The 25,207-nt window shown below is 37.6% G+C and overlaps 1 protein-coding gene across 1 annotated transcript in view; it reads right to left on the bottom strand.

Moving 5' to 3' along the window:
* Window positions 1-25,207, bottom strand: part of LRRC4C (leucine rich repeat containing 4C) — a 1,176,981-nt gene that overhangs the window by 590,303 nt on the left and 561,471 nt on the right. The window lies entirely within an intron of this gene.

The following is a 25,207-nucleotide window of genomic DNA, read 5'->3' as shown; positions in this document are numbered from 1 at the left end:
AGACTAAAGTTATCCTAAAGGTTTTTGTGACTGTTATAATTGTTTACAGGAAGCCCAATTTAACAGATTCTCTGTTATATAGTGGGTGTTTAATAAATTATAGTTTATAAACTCCTTTCTGGTTCACTATACATTGTTTAATACTTCCCCAGACTGAGAACAGAGGTCCACATATTTTTTTTTCAGAGATAGGATACAGAAACTCAAGAATTTAATCAAAAACCCAGAAATTGAACATATTACTTAGGAAGCAGGTATGATAAAGTAGAAGAAAAGAAAGCAATAGCAGGAAGAAAAGGAGAGAGAGAGACAAAAAGAGAAAGAGAGAAAGAAAGAGAGACAGAGACAGAGAAAGAGGAAAAGCTATCATTTCTTTAGCACTCACTGTATACCACAGACTAAGTCCCATGTCTGTGTTGAGGATCATATAATAAAGTAGACTAAGCGTTTCAGAATAAAGAGAGAATAGAAAAGACATAAAAATGAGAAAGAAGAGATGAGAAATTTAAGCATCAGTTCTGAAATATTAATATCTGGTAATAAAGGTTGCAGAGATTGAAGAATAAACATGGAGGGAAGAAAATGATCAAAATAATAATTTAATTTCTCAGAAAAAAAGAACATACATTTCCAGGTTTAATGGACATTCATGTGCCCAAAACAATGGTTGAAGAAAGGCTCACACCAAAGAACATCTTTGTAAATTTCAAAATATTGGTGTGAGAAAAAAATATTAAGAAACTTTTTAAAAATCTTTTTTATGTATTTATTTTATTTTGAGATAGAGAAGCGAGCAAGTGGGGGAGAGGCAGAGAGAGAGGGAGACACAGAATCTGAAGCAGGCTCCAGGCTCTGAGCTGTCAGCACAGAGCCCCATGTGGGGCTCAAACCCACAGATCATGCCCTGAGCCAAAGTCGGACGCTTAACCAACAAAGCCACCCAGGAGCCCCAAGAAACTTTTTACGATAAAAGACAATGAACACAAAAAAGATTCAGAATTATAATGGAACTAGAATTCAATAAAATATTAAAATCTAGGGTGAAAAAATAAGTAACTTCTTGCAAAATTCAGAAAGAACAGGTAGATGGCCTCCAATACTACAGCCAGCCAAATTACCAGCTAAGTACCTGATATTTCTGTGGTATTTGATTTATGACAGAAACTGTTGAAAACATACTACCCATATTAACACATTTGCTTCTTCAACAAGTTTAAAAAATAGGTATTACTATTCTCAGTTTACATATGAGGAAATGGGGTGACCAAAACATTAAAATAGTGTGTCCTAAAGTCATACCAGGCCTATGTAGGCAAAGCAGATTTTAAAAAAACCTACAATCTTGCTTTAATCAAAAATAATATCTTGCACTTTAACCAAAATTAATAAACTACCAGCCAACCACTACTGCCTCCATTAAGGAGGAGTTTTATGATCTTAGACTTAAAACCATTTCATAATAAACTCAAGAGAATGTTTTTCTTATGTGTAAATATGTACTTTAGAAATAATTATAAATTGCCTATATGGATGTTATGTTTCTTGCTACCTAAAAATAATCATGTAATTGATCAAAACCTAACTTTAATTGTTACATGGATTTCATTCTATTTCCCATCCCAATGATCTTTTTCTAATTTTACTAAAAATATTAACCTTCTCATAGGCTCCATTTTCTTACAAATGTGACGAATGTATCTATACAACTGAGCTCATCCTTACCCTGAATTAAAATGCAAACATATTCAGTAGAATAAGAAATATTTCAGTAGGATAAGAATATTTCTAAAGCTTTGATTTAAAAACATACTTCCAAGAAATCTGACTTTTCCAGTGACCCAAATATTCTTTAAGCTCCTCACACCCCCAGGATGTGCAGCACCTAATTGAAATAGTTTCATAACCACCCTTGTTCGTTACATGTTTAGTGACACCACTCAAAGAAGCACATCAGTCACCTGGCTAATCAGCATTCTCTGAAGCCCATGGAAACAGAGGCAAATGCTCCCTTTATTCTTCCACTGTGAATTATGTTCCCTAAGCATGTATTATTATTATTCTTATTACCCAGTTGAACTAGTCTAATTTGCAGTTGGATAAATCATAAGCCAGTAGATTCTCAAGCCTCCCCAACTTACTACTTTACTTCATCCAAAGATTTTACAGCAGAGAGCACTGGGGATATTACAGATGACTCAAAATTATATATTTTTTCCTCTCTCTAAAAGCTGTAAAAGTGCAAAAACTCCTATGCAGAAAACTCACATAAATAATTAGCACTGCATTGCTTGCTCAAAGAAATATTTAAAGTAATCCATAAAAATGCAGGGCTAGTTCTCTAGAAAGTGCTGGGTTTTCCTAGATATTCAAATATATACTGGTTCCTAAATCAGTTTTAGAGGTAGACAAGACATTTTTAGGTTTGGTCATCCAGGATCCAATACCCCATCTTATAATAATAATAATACTCTAATGGATTGGGGGATATAGAACCAGTTCTCTGTTCAGATCATAATGTAGGGGACACTCTCTTTATATCCCAGATTGGAGACTGAGTTGAGTTAATCCACAATCCCATTACCTGGCTCCCAGAAATGGTTTAGTAAAATGTATATCCCCTAACTTGATCTAGCTAAACAAGAATATTTGTTCAGTACTTGGGAGAGAAGAATAATGATTAGGGATCTTACAGATTTAAGATTCTTGGAACAGCTATGGTGAAAGTATGTTGCAAATAAAACAAGCCCACAGAAGTAAAAAGAGAGTAGGGAAACAAAGTCTGCTCCCATGACTTGACCTATTGGATCAGCCTCTGGAATGTTCAATTATGAGAGTCATTCATTTTTTAAACCAGATTGGCTTGGTTTTTCAGATCCTTGTTAAAAACAAAACTTAAATAATATTCTCCTTGACAGGCAATTGTAAGGGCATGTAAATATTTGCGTGACAGATTTGTTCATACATGAAACTAGAAATCTTGGAGGTATTCAATAGTAGTTTCAGGAGTTTGGAGATAACTAAGGCATTATTTCCAACCTCAATCTATAACAAATTTCTTTCCCAGGATCCTTGTTGAAGATCTTGTTCTTCACTTTCTTGTATCAACTTCACAAAGCCCATGGATATAGTTGTAAAGATTCTTTTTTTTAAATTTTTTTAATGTTTTATTTATTTTTGATACAGAGAGAGACAGAGCATGAGAGAGGGAGGGGCAGAGAGAGAAGGAGACACAGAACAGGAAGCAGGCTCCAAGCTCTGAGCTAGCTGTCAGCACAGAGCCTGACGTGGGGCTCCAACCCACAAACGTGAGATCTGACCTGAGCTGAAGCCAAAGGCTTAACCAACTGAGCCACCCAGGCGCCCCTAGTTGTAAAGATTCTAATGCTCAGGCAAACAATATTTAATTTCAGATTGGTCAAACTATTGTGAAGTCAGATCAGACATGTGAGATGTATAGGCTTCATTAGATTGTCAGATTCATTCTGTTTATTTTGAGATGACTCTTCTTAAAGTTTTTTTTTTTTTAATTCCAATATTGGTAATGTACAGTGTTATATTCAAGTGTACAATATAGAGAGAGATTGCTCTTTTAACAAATAATAAAATTTCATTGTGTTTACCAGAATAGGGCACAGTCCTAGAAATCAGATTTCCTGTTGTTCTGGCATTATTACTTGATGATGGTAATTTTCCTGAACTGCTAGGAGTGTCAGGGCCCACAATGTCCCTAATGTCCTACTGCTCGCCTTCAGTGTTGTATAGTGATAATTTCTAGATGCATAGATTTTCTCCTATTTATATTAATAAAAGAGAAAAGGCTAAAGGCTTATCTGCTGCTGCATAACAAGCCACCTCAAAATTTAATGGTCATGAGAAAACAAGACAAAACATTTATTCTGTTCATGAAGCTACATTTCAAGAAGAGCTTATTTTGTTCCACTCTGTCTCAGCTGGAGTGGCTTGAAGGATGAGGCTGACATCATCTGAAGGGTTGCATATTCATATTTCTGAAACCTGTGATGGGAAGGCTCCAGTTGCAGTAGGGTGGAGGAGGGCAGGATAGTTGGGGTTCCTTGGGCCCCTCTCTTTCTCCATCTCCTTCTCTATCTCCACTTGATTTGCTCTCCAGCTCGAGTTTCCTGTCTATATCACTGAGCTCTCTAGCAACACAGATGCAGGGGAGCTAGACTTCTTGCCTATCAGCTAAAGGCTCCCCTGGTGCGTGTTCTAAGAAAGATGCAAACAGAAGGTATAGCAACTTTTTAAAAAAAAAGTTTATTTAAATTTTAGTTAACATATAGTGTAATATTTTTTTAAGAGTAGAATTTAGTGATTCATCATGTACATATAACACCTAGTGATAAATACAACAAGTACCTTCCTTAACACCCATTATCCAGGTAGCCCATCCCCCACCCACTTATCTCCATCAACCCGCAGTTTGTTTTCTGCCATTAAGAGTCTCTTATGGCTTGTTTCTCTCTCCTTTTTTTCTCCCTTTCCATATGTTCACCCATTTTGTTTCTTAACCTCCACATATGAATGGAATCATATGTTGTTCATCTTTCTCCACGACTTGTTTCACTTAGCATAAAACAGTCTAGCTCAGTCCATGTTGTTGCAAATGATAAGATTCATTCCTTTTGATCTCTGAGTAATAGTTCATGGTATACATATACCACATCTTCTTTATCCATTCATCAGTCAATGGACATATGGGCTCTCTGCAGAGTTTGACTATTGTTGATAATGCTAGTATAAACATTGGGGTGTATGTCCCCCATCGTATCTATATTTTGTAATCTTCGGGTAAATAGTAGTAGTGCAATTGCTGGATTAAAGGGTAGTTCTATTTTTAACTTTTTGAGGAACTTCCATGCTGTTTTCCAGAGAGGCTATACCAGTTTGCTTTTGCACCAGCAGTGCAAGAGGGTTCCCTTTTCTCTGCATCCTCATCAACACTTGTTGTATCTTGTGTTGTTAATTTTCATCATTCTGGCAGGTGTGAGGTGGCGTCTCATGGTTCTGGGCAACTAATCTTTGACAAAGCAGGAGAGAATATCCAATGGAAAAAAGACAATCTCTTCAACAAATGGTCTTGGGAAAACTGGACAGCGACATGCAGAAGAATGAAACTGGACCACAAATTCAAAATGGATGAAAGATTTATTTTTAATTTTTTTTAATGTTTATTCATTCTTGAGAGACAGAGAGACAGAATATGAGTCGGGAAGGGACAGAGAAAGAGAGGGAGACACAGAATCCAAAGCAGGCTCCAGGCTCTGAGCTGTCAGCACAGAGCCTGATGCAGGGTTTGAATTACAGACTGTGAGATGGTGACCTGAGCTGAAGTTGGATGCTCAACCAACTCAGCCACCCAGGTACCTCTGGATAAAAGATTTAAATGTGAGACAGGAAACCATCAAAATCCTAGAGTAGGATACAGGCAGCAATCTCTCTGACCTTGGCCATAGCAAGTTATTACTAGACACATAACCGGAGGCAAGGGAAACAAAAGCAAAAATGAAGGATTGGGGTTTCATCAAGATAAAAAGTTTATGCAGAGTGAAGGACACAATCAACAAAACTAAAAGGCAACCTACAGAATGACAGAAGATATTTTCAAATGGAGCACCTTTTCTGACTTACTCTCAGAAATCACAGAGCATCATCTCTGCTGTAAACTGTGCACTGAGGCAGTGACACAAAGCTGCTCCCTTTTAAGGAGCGTAGGAATACAATCTGTCTCTTGATGGAGTAATTCTGAGATTCCGGAAAAGCAAGTGAGATCATAAATGTTGCAGCTATTTTTTAATAAATATACAAAGACCACAATACACAATTATATGTGAGTCACATATATGTGTATATTTTGACTTAAGTCATTTCACTTCATTTTAGTCCTACAAATGTCTGCATCTGATTGCTATATCTAATACTAGAAACAGTCATTATGTTTTCAAAAACACAGCACCACACAGGGCAGGAGAAAGGTATACCCTAGTTTTGTGCTAGAAGCCAGAGTGAAGCCAGCTTCAAATTGAAAATGTCCTTCATCACCCACATTACAGAAAATTAAAAGGGATTTCTGGATAGAATTAAAAAAAATAACTCTGCTTTTTTCTTTAATCATCAAAAATAGCTACATTAAGGGTTGCCTGAGTGGCTTAGTCAGTTAAGTATCTGACTCTTAATTTTGGCTCAGGTCAATGTCTCAATGTTCATGGGATTGAGCCCCAAATTGGGCTCTGTGCTAAGAAAATGGAGCCTACCTGGGATTCTCTCTCTCTCCCTCTGCCTCTCTCTCTCCCCTGATTGCTCTCTCTCTCTCTCTCTCAAAATTAATAAAATTTAGAAATAGCTACATTAATATTACATTTGTAATGACCCAGGTGGATGTTCTCTTTGGATTTCTGTTCCTTCCCTTTAAGAAAACTGGATGTGGTTGTCTTCAAAATATGCACCTAACTTTCTGGGCACCTCTGTCAAATTTGTTCAACAACGACTCCCCACCTCCTACACAGCTTTCTCCAATACACCTGACAAGTTGTCAATAACTACAAGAATCAATTTCACAGTCTGTCAAGAGATAAATTTCAGCAGACCTGAAGACAACAAGACATTTTATTTTGACACTGTAATGGGCTGGTGCTACTCGTCCCGTGTCAGGCTCCAAGGGTTGGCTCTCACCTCCAGGTGTTTATCATCACCCCAAACCCTGTGACCGTAAGTCTATCTTTTAAGACAGAAGGACAAAACAAACTGGGAACATGCCATTTGTTTATTTCATAGTCTAGGCTCTCTCTCAGTATTGATGGGATTGACTCTGAGAGATAACACCATCATTGACCTTGTTGTGTAAGGAACAAATAAGTTGTATACTCCTAAGCTCACTCTGACAGGACACACACTTTGAAGACCGTGCCATCCCTTTCTGTGACACAACTAAAATCTCTTCTGAAGAACAAACAGAACTGTCCTCGGAAATTATAAATCCTATCAAACTAGTAAGCACTGCAGCTCTCTGACCTGAGTTTTATGGCTCCTTTTGAATGTCTGCTTTTCAGCTATAGCATCACATGTTCATAGTAATTCAACATCTCAATCTCAACTTGGAGAACCAGCATATGGCAAGAAATACAAAATGGTGTTCTATTTGTACAGGACCTTAGGGAGAATTGTAATTTAGAAATGATCCACTTGCTTGATACAACATTCAAAGGTACCAATAAAAACCTTTGTTCCTGCCTCTGCCTGGGTATGAACAGCCTCCAACACCATGGCTTTTGGCATTGTTTTTGATTATCTGGAGCAACACAGGCATCAGACACATCTGGGTCTAGATCCCATTTCTGTTAATTACTAGTTGTATGGTCATGGGAAGTGACACAATAATAAGTGTATTGATTTCCTTATATAAAAAAGGAAGAAGAATAGCTGCTATGTAAATTTCTCAATTTGAGACTGAGAAGTGGTAATTAATGAAAACTCGACACAGTGCTCACTAAGTAGTCATCTGTTAAATGAGGGTAATAAAAGTAATACAACTATAAGTTATAGTGTATATTATGTTGTACATTGGAATATACTACTACATCATCATTCAGACCACTATAGATGCACTGTCCACCTTGGTTTTGATAAAAATGGTAAAAATTATGAGATGAGGAATCTATCAGCATTTCCAGAAACATGTTTCCCCATCCCTATCTGCTTATTACTGTCTTGAGCATCTTTCTTTTCACAATCAATCTTCACTTATCTGTCACCCAAGTCAGCCAGAATTCTTGGTCTCAACTCTAACCCCCCACTGCATGTGCTATAATTTAAGTAATTAACACATATACTCTCATTTTTGTTTAATTGTTTATGCTTTCCTTTCCTCTTTCCTGAGCTGTTATGAAGGAAGTGATGTTCTCTGTACTCCCTGCCTTCTCCTCTGCACAACGGAGCAGAGCTAGAAAATTCGTGGAGCCACCCTCTATTGTCTCATTTACATGCATGCTACCAACCCCCAGGGGCACTGGTGCCTCCTGGCAACACTGTTAGCCAGCCCTTTCACTATTTAGATGACTGTTACCTGCCTTCTCTGATCTCAGCAAACCTTCAAAATCCCCTTCTCTTTCCTCTTATCTGATAACTTGCTTCTGCTTTCACTAAGAAGGATCCATCAGAGAGAGCTCTCCCAAGCTCCCATTACAGACACACAGGGAAATGAGCCCATGCAACTGGCTTCCTGTGGCTCTGATTCATGGGTCTCCATGCACCCCCAAACCTTTCACTTCCCAGCCTCTCTCACTTCTTAGGGGACACTGCATCAATAATTGTTTCACTGCTGGAGAAATCCCATCAGTGTTCAAACGTACCATTATATAGTTCTATCTTTCAAATCATCCTTCTCTGAACCCCACTGCCCTCCAGCCACCATCCCATTTCCCTGCTTTTCCTCACACCAAAACTTCCTGAAAGAATTTTCTACACCCTCTATCTCCAATTAACTCCCTCCCTTTCTTTCTCATACTCACTCCATCCAGGCTTCCTCGTCTATCATTCTACTGAACTGCTCTTGTCAAAATAAAAAATGACCTTGAGCTAACCTACCTGAAGCATCAGTTTCTTTCTCTCTTCTCCATGAAATCTTTTCTAAACTTGGTCTGAGAAGACTCCACCTCAGGGTCTTGGACTCACAGATTCTACTTCTGGGTCCAATTTTCACATTGATATCTGTATTCCTCAGCATTGTTTGCCCTTCACGTTTTTATTCAAATGTTATTTCCTTAACATGGCTTTTTCATCTATACCTTTGAAGACTTTTATATCTCCCCACCTCCCAGTCCTGCTTATATGCCATACATGTTGTCTATTTCTTCAGAACACTTCTTGCTATAAACTATTTTACTCATTTGTTAATTTACTATATGTCTGCCTCCTCCCTTTTAGAATAATAGCACCATCAAGGCAGGATTGTTTTCTGCTTGTTTGTTTATTCCACTATTGAAACTCCAGCACCTAGGATAGCAATTGACATATAGTAGGTGCTCATTAAACATTATATTTCAAATTTTTTAACATTTATTTATTTTTGAGAGACAGAGTGAGACGGAGTGCTAACAGAAGACAGGCAGGAAGAGAAGCATACACAGAAGCTGAAGCCATCTCCAGGCTCTGAGCAAATGTTCAGGACAGAGACTGATGCGGGGCTCAAACTCATGAACTGTGCTGAACCAGTCAGACACTTAACCGACTGAGCCATCCAGGTGCCCCTAAACATTACACTTAGAATAAAATAATGCATTTTTCTCCCTACCCCTAGATCCTAGCATTTGTCTTACAAAGGGTAGACCTTCGGTAAATAGTGGCTTTTCTGCAATTTGTTGAGCTATGTTTATACTGTTCTCCTTAACATTGGAAAGTCACGATTTTCCTTCCATTTTTTATCAAACTTTAATGACCTTCAGGATTAAAATGTAAATAATGGTTTGAAGTCACAAGACTGCTCATAAGCAAGATTTAAACAACTCCTCCTTCAATCCAGATCCTATCCAGCTACTGCTTCATCTATGTATTTCCCTTCAAAGCAAACCTCTTTGAAAATGTTGTCCTTACTCATCACTTCTGTTTCCTCACCTTCTGTTTATTTTGTACCAGCTTCAACACTGATTTTCATTCCAACTAGTCCATGGAAATCACTGTTGTCCAAGTTGCCAGTGACCTTTTGGTGGGCTCAACCAATGCTTTCTACCTTTCTTACCTGCTTCATCTTACTTGGCTTTTCAGCAGCAATTCACATAGGTAAATACTCTCCTTGTGGAAATACGTTCCTCTCTTTGCTCTGTGTCACTATGGGTTTCCAATCTTTTCCACCAGCAATCTCTCAGTTTCCTTTGTTAGCTCCTTCTCTCTTTGAGCTATGCATGTGGGAGCAGTCCAGTGTTGGTCCTGGGTCTTCGTCTGTTCTTTATCCACACTCTCTCCATGATGATCTCATTTTGCCCCATGATTTTAAATAGTATCTATATAAAGATTCCCAAAAATCTTTCTCGAGCCCTCATCTCTCTTGTGAGCTTACACTCATTTATTAAATATAGCATTTTCCATTGGATGTCTAATAAGCATTTCAAAATAAGTATATCCCAATTGAACTCCTGGCTCTCATGTCTCATTTCTGCAGTCCGCCACTTCCTATTCCTTCTTCATCTCAGTAAATGGACCCAGTACCTATCTGGTGTCTTACAACAAATACTTACATATAATTCTTCATTCTCCTATTTCTCTCATCCCCACACCCAATCAATCAACATACCTTTTCTGGTTCTGTTTCTAAAAATGTATCAGCCAATTCTCAATTCTACTGTAATCAACCTAGTTCAAGTTACCATCATGGTTTGTTTGGATTGCCACCACAGATGCCTAAATGATTTCGCCATATCCTTATACACCTCTTTATAACCCAGAGAAATTTTTCTAAAATTTTATATCGGATCATGGGGCACCTGGGTAGCTCAGTTGGTTAAGTGGCTGACTTCAGCTCAGATCATGATCTCACGGTTCGTGGGCTCAAGCCCCGCATCAGGCTCGGTGCTGATAGCTCAGAGCCTGGAATATGCTTCAGATTCTGTGTCTCCCTCTCTATCTGCCCCTCCCTGACTTGTGCTCTGTTTTTCTCTGTCTCAATAATAAATAAAAACATTAAAAATAAAATAAAATAAAATAAAATTTTATATCAGAACATCTTCTTGCTTAAATACTTCAAAGTCTTCCAAGTTCACTTAGAATAAGATTCAAACTCTTCTCATTTTCCAAGAAGTCTTCCATAATCAGACCTCTGCCTTTTCTCCAAACTGGTTCTCTATGTTCTAGAAACTGAATTTCCTTTAGAACCTTGAGAGAGACACTCTGATTCTTTCCTCTGGGTACTTGAGCTTGGTCTCTTTTCATCTGGAGGTGCTTTCCCAAGCTTTTTTCTTGTCTCTTTTCTTCCCAATGATCTCCTTCCAAAGGTGACCTTCTAAAAGAGGCTTTCCCCAAGTCCATTGTCTAAAGTATCAAACCATCCTCTCCTCCCCCTTTATGACCCTAGGTCTCATCACTATTACAGTCCATTACTTCATTTCCTTCAAAGCAGCTAAGATTGCCTTAAGTGGTCATGCTCATTATATTCAACCACTGCTGAACTGTCCTCTCTTATAAGAATACAAGTTTCTTAAGGCCAGGAAACTTGACTACCCTATTCAAAGACTTTCCTCAGAGGTTAGCACAAGTGCATAATCATATGGAAGCTATGAAACATGTTTTTTAAAAATCTTTATTTATTTATTTTTGAGAAAGAGAGAGCCCAATCAGGGGGAGAGAGGAGACATAGAATGCCAAGTAGGCTCCATGCTGTCAGGCTCTGTAGCCTGATGTGGGGCTCCATATCATAAACCATGAAATCATGACCTGAACCCAAATAAAGGGTCAGACGCTTAACTGACTGGGTCACTCATGCTCCCTAGATATGTTTTGAATTAATATATCAATGGCCATATTGGTTTTCGCCCTTGGGTTCTATGTCCTCGTGTGTAAGATGGGGAGGACAATACCCACTTTGCCGGGATGCCAAGAAGATCAAATATATAAAAGGCTGTGTACATGCTATGGTTCCTTCAGAATACAACAATAATTTTTATTTTTTTAAGTTTATTTATTTTGAGAGAGAGAGATAGAGCAGGGGAGGGGCAGAGAGTAGGAGAGAGAGAGAACCCCAAGCACACACTGCACTGACAGTGCCGAGCCCCACGCAAGACTCCAACTCATGAACTGCCAGATCATGACCTGAGCCAAAACCAAGAGTCAGCCGCTTAACCTTTTGAAACCCAGGTGCCCCAATAATTATTAATAAAAACGGTGTAATTCTAACCTACACGTATCTTTTTTCTCTCATTTCACTTACCATCATTGTAAGTAATGCCTGATTTCTTATGCAATAGTTTATATTTTTTGTTAGCTTAGGTTATGACTTTCCAAAGATGATTAAATTCAATAAATGTCAAATGTAGTGGAAAATGAGATGCTCACTTTCTTATTAATCCTAATTTGTAGCAGTAGAATGGAGTGGAAAGTGCACAGGTTTTTAAATCACAACTAAACAGGTTCCTTTCATGTTTCACAAACATTACTAGTTATGTGAGTTAGGCCTCTGACTTAAACTCTCTCATTCAAAGTCTTCATTTATAGAATGGAGACAGTTACATACATTTTTCAACATACTAATAGAAGATGAGTGCTTAATAAGTAGCAGCTCTGGTATCAATAAAAACAGTAAAATAATAATAATAACTGATGAACTAGGCTTCAGCAAAGAACCTTTGTGTTCAATATACCTATTGCATTTGGTTCTCCATGTTAAAGTGTTGTTAAAGATTTTTAGGCTCTTGGCTGTCAGTGCAGAACCTGCTTTGGGTCCTCAGTCTCCCTCTCTCTCTCTCTCTCTCTCTCTCTCTGCCTTTCCACTGCTAGCCCATGTGCTCTGTCTCCCTCTCAAAATTAAATAAACAATAAAAAATTAAAAATAATGTGTTATAAGATTTTTAGTGCTTTCCAAAACCTGGATCAAGAGTATACAGATGGGGAAAATAGTCTTTGCCCTATGATCTAAGTCACAGAATATGTAGGTAGGTAAGGAAGATTAAGTCTTCCATGGCAAAAATCCCAGCACACAATTTAATTTTCATTCACTATAAAAGAAAGTTCCATGGATAATGGGACTCTGCAATTGCCAGAAGTTGGATAATCAAAGATTAAGGTATGAAAGGGCAAGAGAAGCTATCAATTACCTATTTGTTTGCAACAGGTCTGTGGAACCTGTTCTCTGCAAAATATATGGGTTAAAGAAAGAGAAGAAAATCATGCAAGAAAGAAAATAGACAGTGCAGAAGAATCTCATAGGTTCCACAAAGGCAGGGAGGATATAATGCATTACATATAATACTTCATATTATACCCCCCTCTCACACACAGTGCATTTCTTCATGTAAACTTCTTGAAATCAATTAAAGTTAAAAAGTCAATAGAATTTCCCAAAGCATTTGCTCAAGATCCTGGAGTTCATTATCTAATAAAGAGTAAAGATTTGTCAACTTGTGTGGTCAGAATATGCTGCCAGGATGTGATCTAACTGCCCAGGTCACCCCAGGTAATTTTGGAATCCACAGCCCAACTCCTTCACTCTTGTATTTTACTGGATGCCCTTCCCTCAGACTCTGTTTCCCTAATCTTCATGATATATTCTTCATTCTGATTAACTTCTGGGGTCAATAACCCCATGTTTGCAGTTCTTAGATGCTTTCCAGAAGAGCCTTGATTGCTCTTCATGGGGAGGCCATAGTCTGTCACCCACAATTCTCTGTGGCTTTCTTCTTACCTCTTCTTTCTAGAGCTGATAATTTATGGCCCATGTCCTTCCCAAGCAATGACAATCTCATTAGAATTGACTCCCGTTGCTACTGTTATGTCAATTTCAGTGAAAATGCCATCCACTCAGTGCACTGGTTGACCCGTACCTTCCTCTTAACTCTAGTCCAACTGGATGTCAGATAAACATCAAGAAAAGCAGCTCATTATAAAGGCAACACTTTTGTCAGTGCTATCTGATGATGTGTGTTCTATTAGAGAAATGACCTACATTTTTACTTCCCAGCAGTAAAAGTAATAACTAAATATCTTCCTTATTAGAATATAGCTGCTTTCCACAAATAGTCAAAACTATGTGATGCAATTTCACAAAGTGAGTAACAGTAAAAGTAAAAAGTTAAGAGGACCCTTTTTGACCTCCTGTTATAAAGAGAAAGGAGGAGCCCACTTGGACTAGATGAGAGTCTTGGGTACATCTGGTGAAGCAGGAGGTAAAGCTCAAAGAGATCAAAGTTGAAGCTTGCTGTCACTTTAAAACTTTCACACATATTGGCTGTCATCTGCTTCTTTGGGGGATGAAAATGGCAGATCCTTATCTCTAGGCCACTAGAGGCAACCAGGATAAACTGGAATGTAAAAGCAAGAATATCACAATTACTCTGCATCTGTATGCCAACAGATTGCCTGGATTTCACTCTCAGCTTTTGATTGAGATCAGAAAGCAGCACACACAGCAGAAGTTACCCAAGAGCAAATGTGAAAACCAAATCCACATGTCCTTTCTATTTTTTTTAAATTTTAAATATTTTTTATTTATTTTTTAGAGACAGAGAGAGACCTGTGCAAGCAGGGGAGGATCAGAGAGAGAAGGAGACGCACAATCTGAAGCAGGCTCCAGGCTCTGAGCTGTCAGCACAGAACCCAATGCAGGACTCGAACCAATGAGCCATGCGATCATGACCTGAGCTGAAGCCGGGCACTTAACCGACTAAGCCACCCAGGCACCCCAAGATGTCCTATCTTGTACAGAGTCACAACAGATATTAGGATGCCCCTCACATACTACTCTGTTTGACAATTTTGCCTGTTTGTTTTTTTCTTTTCCATCTGAAATGGGGTGTTCTGTTCAAGCAAGGCAAGAGTTCAGAATGGTAGCCACTGGATCCCCATCCTGATTCATTTATAATGCATACATAAATGACATTGTTACTATGTTTTTTGGCCACATTCATATGTAGAGTCATCATGGTCATGGATAGAAAATGGTATATGGTCAATTATCAAGTGATGGGAAATTTTCATTGTTAAGGAGAGTTCTAGATAGAAGACCATTTAATTGCAAATACCTGGGAGAATTCTGGGCTTAGAAAACAACTTTGAAATGACTTTAATGTTAGGAAGTCCATCAGAACAAGTTTCCATAGGGCAATTTGACTTTTTTTTTTTTTATCATCAGACTTACTGCAAAATACATTATACCCAGAGGTGACTGTGAAGTATTTAAATGCCTCTCTATACATAGGTTGGATCCCATGGTTTCTTCATGATAACATCTGTTTTAAAACGGCAGGAATACCGGATGGGTGAAAATGCAGAAGCTGATAGACAACTGTTTCTTTTTCCCTCTGAGCCTTGCCTACAACAGTTAGCTTAATCCAAGACTAGCACAATGACAGCTGACTCTGTTCTAAGATAAATTGTAGTGGTATAATAAATGACGATTGAGAGCTAGAACAGCCAACCTGATCAAGTCTCTGCCTCATTCAGAAACTTTACCTGGCAGTGAGTCTGTACTAGGCAGAAAACTGACACAGTATTTATCTAACTGAAGGGAAATCCAGGTGGCAGTGATCTGAAATAACCCTCTCCTCTCTTTTGCTCTAAGGAAAGAAGGGGGGGGTGGGAGTGCGGGAAAGACTTTCTGAGACCATGGTTCTTCATTCAGATAAGGAATGCTGAGAATAATTTTTCAGATCCTTCCAACTAATGAGGATGCCTGCATCTCAGTGACTCTGACAGATTCCATGCATTGTTTTAGGGTTATTTTGGCAGGACTCAATCTATTCATCTCAGTAAGGTTTAATAAGACTTTTAGTGTTTTACTGAGATTTAGTTTTTGGTCCCTGGTCTCTGGTCCCTGACATCATTCATGCTCATCAAATTCTGCTTTTTCACTGAGTGAATAATAGCATCATCCACTAATATGACCAAATCAGAAACCTGAAAATCTTTGTTGACTCCTATCTTTACCTGATATTGAAAATTCAGTCTACCTCTTCAACTTTTGTCAATGCTTGCTCTATAATGCTTAAAACTATATCTTTCTTGTGATTCCCCCTTCTGGTGTCTTAACTCAGGCCTTCTACTTTCGTCACCTTGATTATAACAATATTCACAATATCCTTATAATTGGCTCTACTCTTTATTTCCATGTCCTCTGACAGCATGATGCACATTGTCTGCAAATCTTTGTACACACATGTGCTCATGCCAAGAAGTCAGCCAAGTTAATTATGCCACATTGGCCTCAGGATTTGGTTTTATTTTTCCTTAAAACTATAAAAATATCTACATAAAATGCCTTCATCAATGAATAACTTATTAGACATGCAAAATAGATATGATTTTTTCTCACTATTTCACTTTTTTTGCCAATCTTTCTAAAACAGTTAAACTTTTCATTCAAAAAGACCAGCCAGAAAACAAAAAAGGCAAGCAACATAGTGGGATATATACCCTGGCACCATACTTAAGAAGTCAAGGTTACAATGGACCCTCTGTGCTATTTCCATAACATCTATAACATCCTCTCTCATGGCATTCACTGAGCTATAATTTCATGTTATATTCCCCCCAAGGATTCTGAGTTCATGGAATGCTAAGGGCTTTTCTTTCCACCTTTATAAACACAATGTGTTAGTAGGTGCTCAACAAATCTTACTTGATATATTATATCTTGCAATACTAAATTATTGATTAAATATAATAAGCTCAGATTTATAACAGTTCAGTTTATTTCTGTTACTGTCAGGTGCTTCATAATGCTAAACACGATTGTCATTATTACTACTATTATTAAGAATTAGCTTAACTCCTTTCTCCTATTCTTATTCAAATTCTATGAATTAACAAAAAAAAAACAGAAAAAGAAAACAAGAGAGGTTTAATTCTAAAAGTACAAAGACTTTTAAAAAATAACTTTCTTAAAACTAATATTCTATATCCTTCCCCTTTTGTATTCTACTGCTTTATATTGAAATTTCATATTTGGAAAGGTGACTTATAAATCTATTGCAATTGAGGCACCTGGGTGGCTCGTTAACTTCAACGTCTGACTTTGGCTCCAGTTGTGATCTCCAGTTCGTGGGTTCAAGCCTCATGTTGGGCTCTGTACTGACAACTCGGGGCTTAGACCTTGTTTCAGATTCTGTCTCCTTTTCTCTCTGCCCCTCTCCTGCTCATTCTCTGGCTCTCTCTTTCTCAAAAATAAACATTAAATTTTTTTAATGTGTTGCAGTTATCAGTTCCTAAAGATAGAGCTGAATCAATAGGCTACACACTAGATTAAGAAAATAGATTTGTAATGTCTAAAACAGTTAAACTTTTCATTCAAAAAGACCAGCCAGAAAACAAAAAAGGCAAGCAACATAGTGGGATATATACATATATATTCATAATCACACATCTGATAAGGAATTTGAATAAAAACAGTTAATGAAGAGTTAAAAACTGTTGAAAAATCGTTAATGACTAAACAATGTAAAAATTGGCAAAAGATTTAATGGGGGACCTGGATGGCTCAGTTGGTTGAGTTTTAGACTCTTGGTTTTGTTTTGGGTTACATCCAGGGTTGTGAGATCAAGCCCTGCATGAGGCTCTGTACTGAGCATGGATCCTGTTTAATATACTCTATTCTCTCTCTCTCTCTCTCTCTCTCTCTCTCTCTCTCTCTCTCTCTCTCTCTCACATCCTCTTTCCCTCTCTCTGTTGGGCCTCTCACTCTCCCTCTCTCCCACCTCATAAATAAATAAATAAAAACTAAAATTGGCAAAGGATTTGAATAGATATTTTACTAAAAGAGATGTCAATAGACAATAGGCAAGTTTCTAAAAGATTCTCAAAATTCTTAGTCATTAGAGAAGTAGAAATTAAAGCCACAAGAAGATATCACAGCATACCTTCTAACAAAAAGATCAACAATAGCAAGTGTTGGTAAAGATATAGAGAAATTGGAGTCCAGTGTCCAGTTGTATTGCTGGAAGGAATATAAATGATAAACTTCTTGAGGAAACAGGTCACCACTTACAGTGTTAAATATAAACTTACTATGTGACCTAGCAACCCCTCTCTTAAGAATCTAAGCAAAAGAAATAAAAATACATGTTCCTGCAGAAACAGCTACCCAATAGTCACAGCTGTAGCATTCAAAATAGCCAAAATTAGAAGAAATCCAAAGCCTATTGCCTGAAAAGCTGATAAACAAAATATACTAGGACCATCAATGAAATAACACTGGGCAGCAGAAAGGAATGGCCTACTGATAATGTACTACACTAGGGATGGGATTGAAAAATACAGGTTTTTAAAAATATTTTTTAGTGTTTTATTTGTTTTTGAGAGAGAGAGAGACAGTGTGAGCAGAGGAGGGTCAGAAAGAGAGGAAGATACAGAATTCAAAGATAGGCTCCAGGCTCTGAGCTAGCTGTCAGCACAGAGCCAGACGGGGGCTTGGACCTACAAACTGCAAGATCATGACCTGACTGAAGTCGGATGATCAACCGACTGAGCCACCCAGGAACTCTACAAAAATACATTTTTATACTAAGTAAAAGAAGCCAGATGCTAAAGATTACATAGTATATGACTCTTTTTATATTGACATGCACAGAAAAGGCAAGTTATAGGCACAACATAGATCAGTGTCTGCCTAGGGCCGAGGGTAGGAGTGGGGCACACCTGCAAAAGGCGTGAGGAAAATCTGGGGAGATAACTGAGACATTTTAAAACCGAAATTTGGTAACAGTTATACAACCCTATAATTTTATTTAAAATCATAAAGTTGTACATTTCTAATTTGTGAAATGTATAGCATTATATGTCAATAAAGCTGTTAAAATATATAGCTTTTTATAAAATTAAAAAGTAAAAATAGATTAAATAAAAACTAATGAAATTAATAATGAAAACTAAAAATTAAAGTCGAGGGCCTCAGTCAGTTGAGCATCTGACACTTGATTTGGGCTCAGGTCATGATCTCAGGGTTCGTGGGTATGAGCCCTGCATTGGGCTTGGCCCTGACAGTGTGGAGCCTGCTTGGGATTCTCACTCAGTCTCTCTCTCCCCCTTCCCTGCTTGTGCTCTCTCTCCCCCAAAAAATAGACTTTAAAAAAAAATTAAAACTGAACTAGAATGTACCCTTGATTTCTTCCTAAACAGAGTTTGCACCATACATGAAATGGGGAGTAAGATAAGGCAGCCTATAAAAATCTATCATCACGAATCTCTGGATTCAGCTTTCCATTACTAAAAATCTCCATGTTTAAATATTCAGTCCAACCAAGCTTTGTTTTCCTAACCATTCTATTAGTACTCATCTAAATTCATGACTGTTTGAAGCATCATTCATCATGCTAATAGTCTCTTTAATCGAAATATCGAATACATATTTCTAAACAGGCCTGCCTGTCAAAATATTACACTATTAGAAATGTCGACAGTCTCCATGAGTGGAGACCCAGAGTCTACTGCCCCCGTCAAAATTTGAATTGCATTCACCATTTCTTGTTAATGCTATCTATCTTCTCAATCGTCCAGAGTATCAAATGCTAGGCCACAAGAGAACTAGTAAAGATAAGTATACCCTCTCACAACGTATGTAGTGATATAAATGCTGCCATCACTTCTGCCCCACTGCTTGGTCAGGTCACTGCTCTTTTACAGTGACTTGGTCTTCACTTTTAAGTGGCTATTACAGAAAAGATAATAGCATTTCAGGCTGCAAGAGAGGGAAATTGGTAGTTATCTGGTACCTGCTAAGGACTAGACACCATATAAGTGCTTCCACATACACTAGATCACTTAATCTTAATAACAACTCTGAACTCGATTTTAAAATGTCCTTTTTATGTACAGAGCAAATGAGACATAGTGAAGGTAACTAAATTATTCAACTTTGGCCAGTAGTTTCTTGGAGTGTTCAGATTAAAACCTCCATTTATAAAAATGATGGCTCTCACTACACCAACCAAAATATAGATGATTCATATGCAATCAGAAAGGAATCCGCCATCACCTCATCTCTTAAAGGGGACCACTATGACTCAATTTCTTTAGAATTACTCGCAGAGTCTGTGTTTTTTTTATATATATTTATTTATTTTTGAGAGAGAGAGAGTACAAGCAGTGAAGAGGCAGAGAGAGAGAGGGAGACATAGAATCCAAAAAAGGATCCAGGCTCCATGGTCTCAGCACAGAGCCCAATGCAGGGCTTGAACTCACGGACTGTGAGATCATGACCTGAGGTGAAGTCAGAAGCTTAACAGACTGAGACACCCAGGTGCCCCACGTGGAGTCTGTGTTTAGCCAAACTTTCTAATAAATAAACTGAAATACCATTCAGATAAAAAAAAAAAAGAAAAAATATGGCTGTTACTATTCCAAGCCACCAAGATATGGATAATTAATATATGCCTATTTCCCTTCTTCCTATCAAATTATATTCTGCCATCTCAAGCAGACATCTAAACTCACTTCATCCTCTCTAAAAAAAACTTGGGATTCATAGCAAAAACTCGGATATACTGGCTATAACACTAAAGTAAAAGTCACTTTAAATAATTAGTGCTATTCGGTATACTATATACTTATCCTAAAGTGCTGAAGCATAGGTCACAACACATAGATGGCTTGAACTTGGCTTTTATCTTTCCCACCACAATTTCTTTTAAAGAATAGTAGAGTCAGGGCACTTGGGTGGCTCAGTCGGTTGAGCGTCCAACTTCAGATCAGGTCATAATCTTTTGAGTTTGAGCCCCGAGCCTCACGTGCATCGGGCTCTGTGCTGACAGCTCAGAGCCTATAGCTGCTTCAGATTCTGTGTCTCCCTCTCTCTCTGACCCTTCCCGCTTATGTTCTGTCTCTCTAACTCTCAAAAATTAATAAAACATTACAATTTTTTTTTAAGAATAGCAGAGTGATGTCGGGGAGCGTTTCCTTTCTTCTCCTGATACAAGACATGGCATGTCCCCATTATAGAGTCTGTCACAGTCCACTCAGCATTGACACATCTTGAATGGGGACCATGAAGCCAGGAAGAGCTAAAAGATTTCTGGAACAGAAGAAGCCAATTGCACAGATTTGTTTGTTTGTTTGGGTGTGTGTGTTTGCAAAAAAAAAAAAAAAAAGAAGAAGAGGAAGAAGAAGAAGAGGAGGAGGAGGAGGAAGAAGGGAATGGGGAGGAGAGAGAGGTGGTGGAGGGGGGGGAGGAGGAGGAGGAGGTGGAGAGGGAGGAAGAGAAGAAGGAGAAAGAAAAAGAAGGAGGAGGAGGAGAAGAAGAAATTTAAAACAGCACTTTTTTTGTTCTTTCACTTCACGTGTCTTCATTATTTTATATTCTTTGGGCCTCACGTATATTTATTTAATGGGTACAGGAGGATAAATTAAGAAAATTGCGGGGCGCCTGGGTGGCTCAGTCGGTTAAGCCCCCGACTTCGGCTCAGGTCAGATCTCACATTCGTGGGTTCGAGCCCCGCGTCAGGCTCTGTGCTGACAGCTAGCTCAGAGCCTGGAGCCTGCTTCCATGTCTGTGTCTCCTTCTCTCTCTCTGCCCCTCCCCCTCTCATGCTCTGTCTCTCTGTATCAAAAAATAAATAAAACATTAAAACAATTAAAAAAAAGAAAGAAAAGAAAATTGCTGGGTTTATGAAGATTTCTTTCTGTGTGACACGCCCTTTCAGTGTCCACAGGTACAAAACCTGGAGCAGATTTATAAAAGGGAGAGTTATTTTCCCTCCCAGGTAGAACTAACAGCTTGTTAAAGAGCAAATCATTCCTTTCTATTTAGCCAGATTGCTATCTCTCAGTTGCTTACTAAATCATGGAAATTGAACTTTCTTCTTGCAGATACAATTCTTCCTTGCAGTCAATATGTGGTCAATGCATGTTAATACTGTCAAGCTATTCCTTTCTTCTCCCTCTCGTCCCAGAGCCCCATTAATAATGGCAATACCAGCAACATTTGACATTTATATAGCCTGAAGGATTCCAAAAAGATTTCACCAATTACTGTGAATATAGTCCTGATGAGCTGCTTCTACTTTTGAGACACACAGTAATAAGCAGAAACACAAAGTTGCAATGAGACAGATTCTGCCCAAGGGTGTGTACCAGATGCCCCCTCTTTTAAAAAATTGCAAAGTATTACTCATACACATGTAGAAAAATCAGGTATTTTATTTTCAAAACATCTAAAATATATCATTGGAAGTCAAGTGATATTGAGCTGATTAATTGAAATGAGACGTTAAAAAGGTTGGAACTCCCTACATCAAGCTTATTTTCAGTGGTTTCCATTTTTGAGATGATTACTAACCACCTGAATGGTTTGCACATGGATTAGAACAATGGAGAGACAACAGAAAACTCCAGATGTCCTGTATTTTAAATGTTCCCATATATTTCCATATCCTTTTAGGGTCATCTCAGATTAAGAACAGCCTTTGAACTTGGAAAATCTCAGTCCATTAACTAAAACATTCCCCTCCAGACAGAGAACAAGAGTCTTAAAATGATGCAATCCTCCTTTATGAAAAACAAAACAACAACAACACAGGAACAAAAGCTTTTATGAGATCTGAGAAATGATACTATCTTTAGAAGCTGTATTTTACTAAAAAATTATGTAGTATCTTTAGATAACTTGATCATTCGGAGACAATTTACTAATAACAATCTGTAATACCGTATGCAATGAAGTTAACAGTTCTTGATTGACTTAAAGGCAAGTTTTAAAAGCATGGACTTACTAGAGCCCCACAAAAATTCAGTTCCACTATAATACAAGTGTTTAAGGACTGCTGCAATTTGAATATTCAATTGAGCATATCTGGGAGACTGATTGCTGAACCTATTTGCTTAAATCCATTCTAGGCTAATGAATGCATATTTTCCCCCATTTGGATTGCAAAATAGGAGGCCTGTACTGATTTGTATTCCCTAAGGAAGCTGAAGGGCTTTGCTGTGGAGGGAGTCACATGTACAGAGTTCTCAGACAGGGACTGTTGTCTATGATTACAGATATCTGTGAAAAATCAGACAAAGTATATCTGGTATATGGGCAGAAGAGTAGAGGGAAAAATTAATAGTTCTTCCTGAGCCTGAAGCCAGAAGGAAAGACAAAAATCTATGTCTAGATAGACCTACATGGACTCTTCAAGCTTCACTAAAACCTAATAATAGTAAAATCTACGTAATACAGTTATGAATACAAATCTACATGTAAATTCCAGTACATGGTTCCCCAGAGAGGATGGAGCATTCCTACAGTGAAAAATACTGATCAGTAATCTGAGGACATTTCAGATTATCTTTCCTTTCTTTTCCTACTTTCTTTTCTGTTCTTTTGTACAATGAAATGTATGTGTGTATGTACATGTCACTAAATATCAAATTATTGATTATCTCAATTCCAGAGAGGAAATGCTATAGATTTCTACATTCCTTTTTTTAAAAAAATTTTTAAAGTTTTTTCATTTATTTTTCAGAGACAGAGAGAGAAAGCACGAGCAAGGGAGGGTCAGAGAGAGAGGGCGACACAGAATCTGAAGCAGGCTCCAGGCTCTGAGCTAGCTGTCAGCACAGAGCCCAACATGGGTCTAAAAACCACGAACCATGAGATCATGACCTGAGCCAAAGCCAGATGCTTAACCAACTGAGCCACCCATGCACCCCTCCACATTTCATTATCAGGTGAATAAAGTAGGGATCATACATGAAGGATTAAGTAAGGTGAAATACATCACGTCTCTGATGAAGAGGCATAACCTTTTCCAGGGAAGGTGTACTGATGCTCATCAATGATAAAAAGCATTACATTTCCTTTTTAGAGTCCCTCCGAATTTATAAGTCCATCAGTGTAGCAAATTCTTATAATCATATTAATTGATAGATGTTCCCAAAACCAGTGTTTAAGACAAAAATTGCATACAGCCCAAATCATGCTTGAACAAGTTTTCATGGATACTCTTCTTTATTTTGTTTATATACAAACATACAAACACACACACTCTAAAAAGAGAATTAAACATATGCTGTATAAAGGTATATATTATATACAAACACACAAAGTATTGCATAATTTTTAAGATTGGATTCATATGAATTATGCCATTTAAATAAATTTTCTTAATAATGAAAATAAATGCACTTACACTAGGACTATACAGCTATATGATGCAAAAAGACTATCTTAACTATTTTGCAGATTTCTACAAAGAATATGCTTCAGTTTGCTAATGTCTAGAATATTCCCAAGTCTCTAGGCTAATGGAAGCATACATTGACATGTTACAAGAACAAACTCTTTGGATATATTCAAACAATGTAAAGTTTTGAGCTGTGCTTTAATTTCAGGTTTAAGTTTTCCACCTTTATATTGAAGAGAAACATTCAGGTTTAAACATTTAGTGGTCTGGATATAGAAAAAATATGCAAATGGATATTGCCATATGTTAAACTCAGAAAATTACTGGTAGGAAAAAATGCCATAAAAAGCTTAGTTCATGTTCTGACTTCTGACTCTCCCTCCTTATCTAGCCTACAGCAAGTTATCTATACTCTCCAGGCTTTTATACTGTCATCTGTAAAATTAATAGTTTGGACTAGACAGTTGGTCTTAAACTGTTCCTCTGAAATATTACTAAAGGTCAGAGGATGACAAAGTCCTTATTCTTCCTATTCTCTACTGCCAACTGCCACCAAAACTACCTAAGCCATAAACCTAAATATTTACAAAACTATACCAGAATACTTATTAAAACTATTTGTTTTCTAGCACATGAGCCATTTTTTACTCAACACATCTGCTAAATTTTTTCTAGCCATATCCTGGTTTCTAAATATAATAATGCACAAATAGAAATCTTGGTTGGAATTCAAGACTTCCTGCCATTCATTCTCCTACCTGAAGTCTCAGTCCTGGTTACATCATAACTGGTTTCTATAGAAATGATTATATTATCATAAACAAAATATCTGAATTCTGCTTTGATGTAAATATTATTTTAAGGGGAATGAAATGAAAAGCAGTATATTAAACAGAACACCCTTGGGCATTACTATGATATTGAGGGTGGAAAAACAAATGAAAAGATAGTTTTGAAAATTTTTTTGATCATCAGGTCATACCAGTATTTAAATAGTATGGACGACAACCACAAAGCAAGCTCAAACTCTGGATGAATTCTTATTCTTGTCTCAGGGATGGAAAGGTTTGCAGACCCTGGAACTATAGAGCAGAAACATTCTGGAATGCTTTTGCAGAGTAACATATGGTTACAGAGCTGCTTAGAAATATTAGTAATTTCTTTGGCAGTACAGTAACTTAAAGACTATTGCTACAAATTTGTTCCTGAATATAGCTAAAAGCTGTTCAAATCACTTTATTGGATGATATTTAACACCAAGCATTGGACAACTATGTAAAAAATCCAAAGAATATTAATTCTACAAAACTAAGGCCCTTTGAAATAATATTGTCCACATTCAGATGTGCACTATAGAAAGATTAATAAAAAACATTTGGTCGTTGATCTGACTT

The sequence above is a fragment of the Suricata suricatta genome, chromosome 11, assembly GCF_006229205.1.
Source record: "Suricata suricatta isolate VVHF042 chromosome 11, meerkat_22Aug2017_6uvM2_HiC, whole genome shotgun sequence".
NCBI classification, from domain to species: Eukaryota; Metazoa; Chordata; class Mammalia; order Carnivora; family Herpestidae; genus Suricata; species Suricata suricatta.
This window is presented reverse-complemented; position numbering and strand designations above follow the sequence as displayed.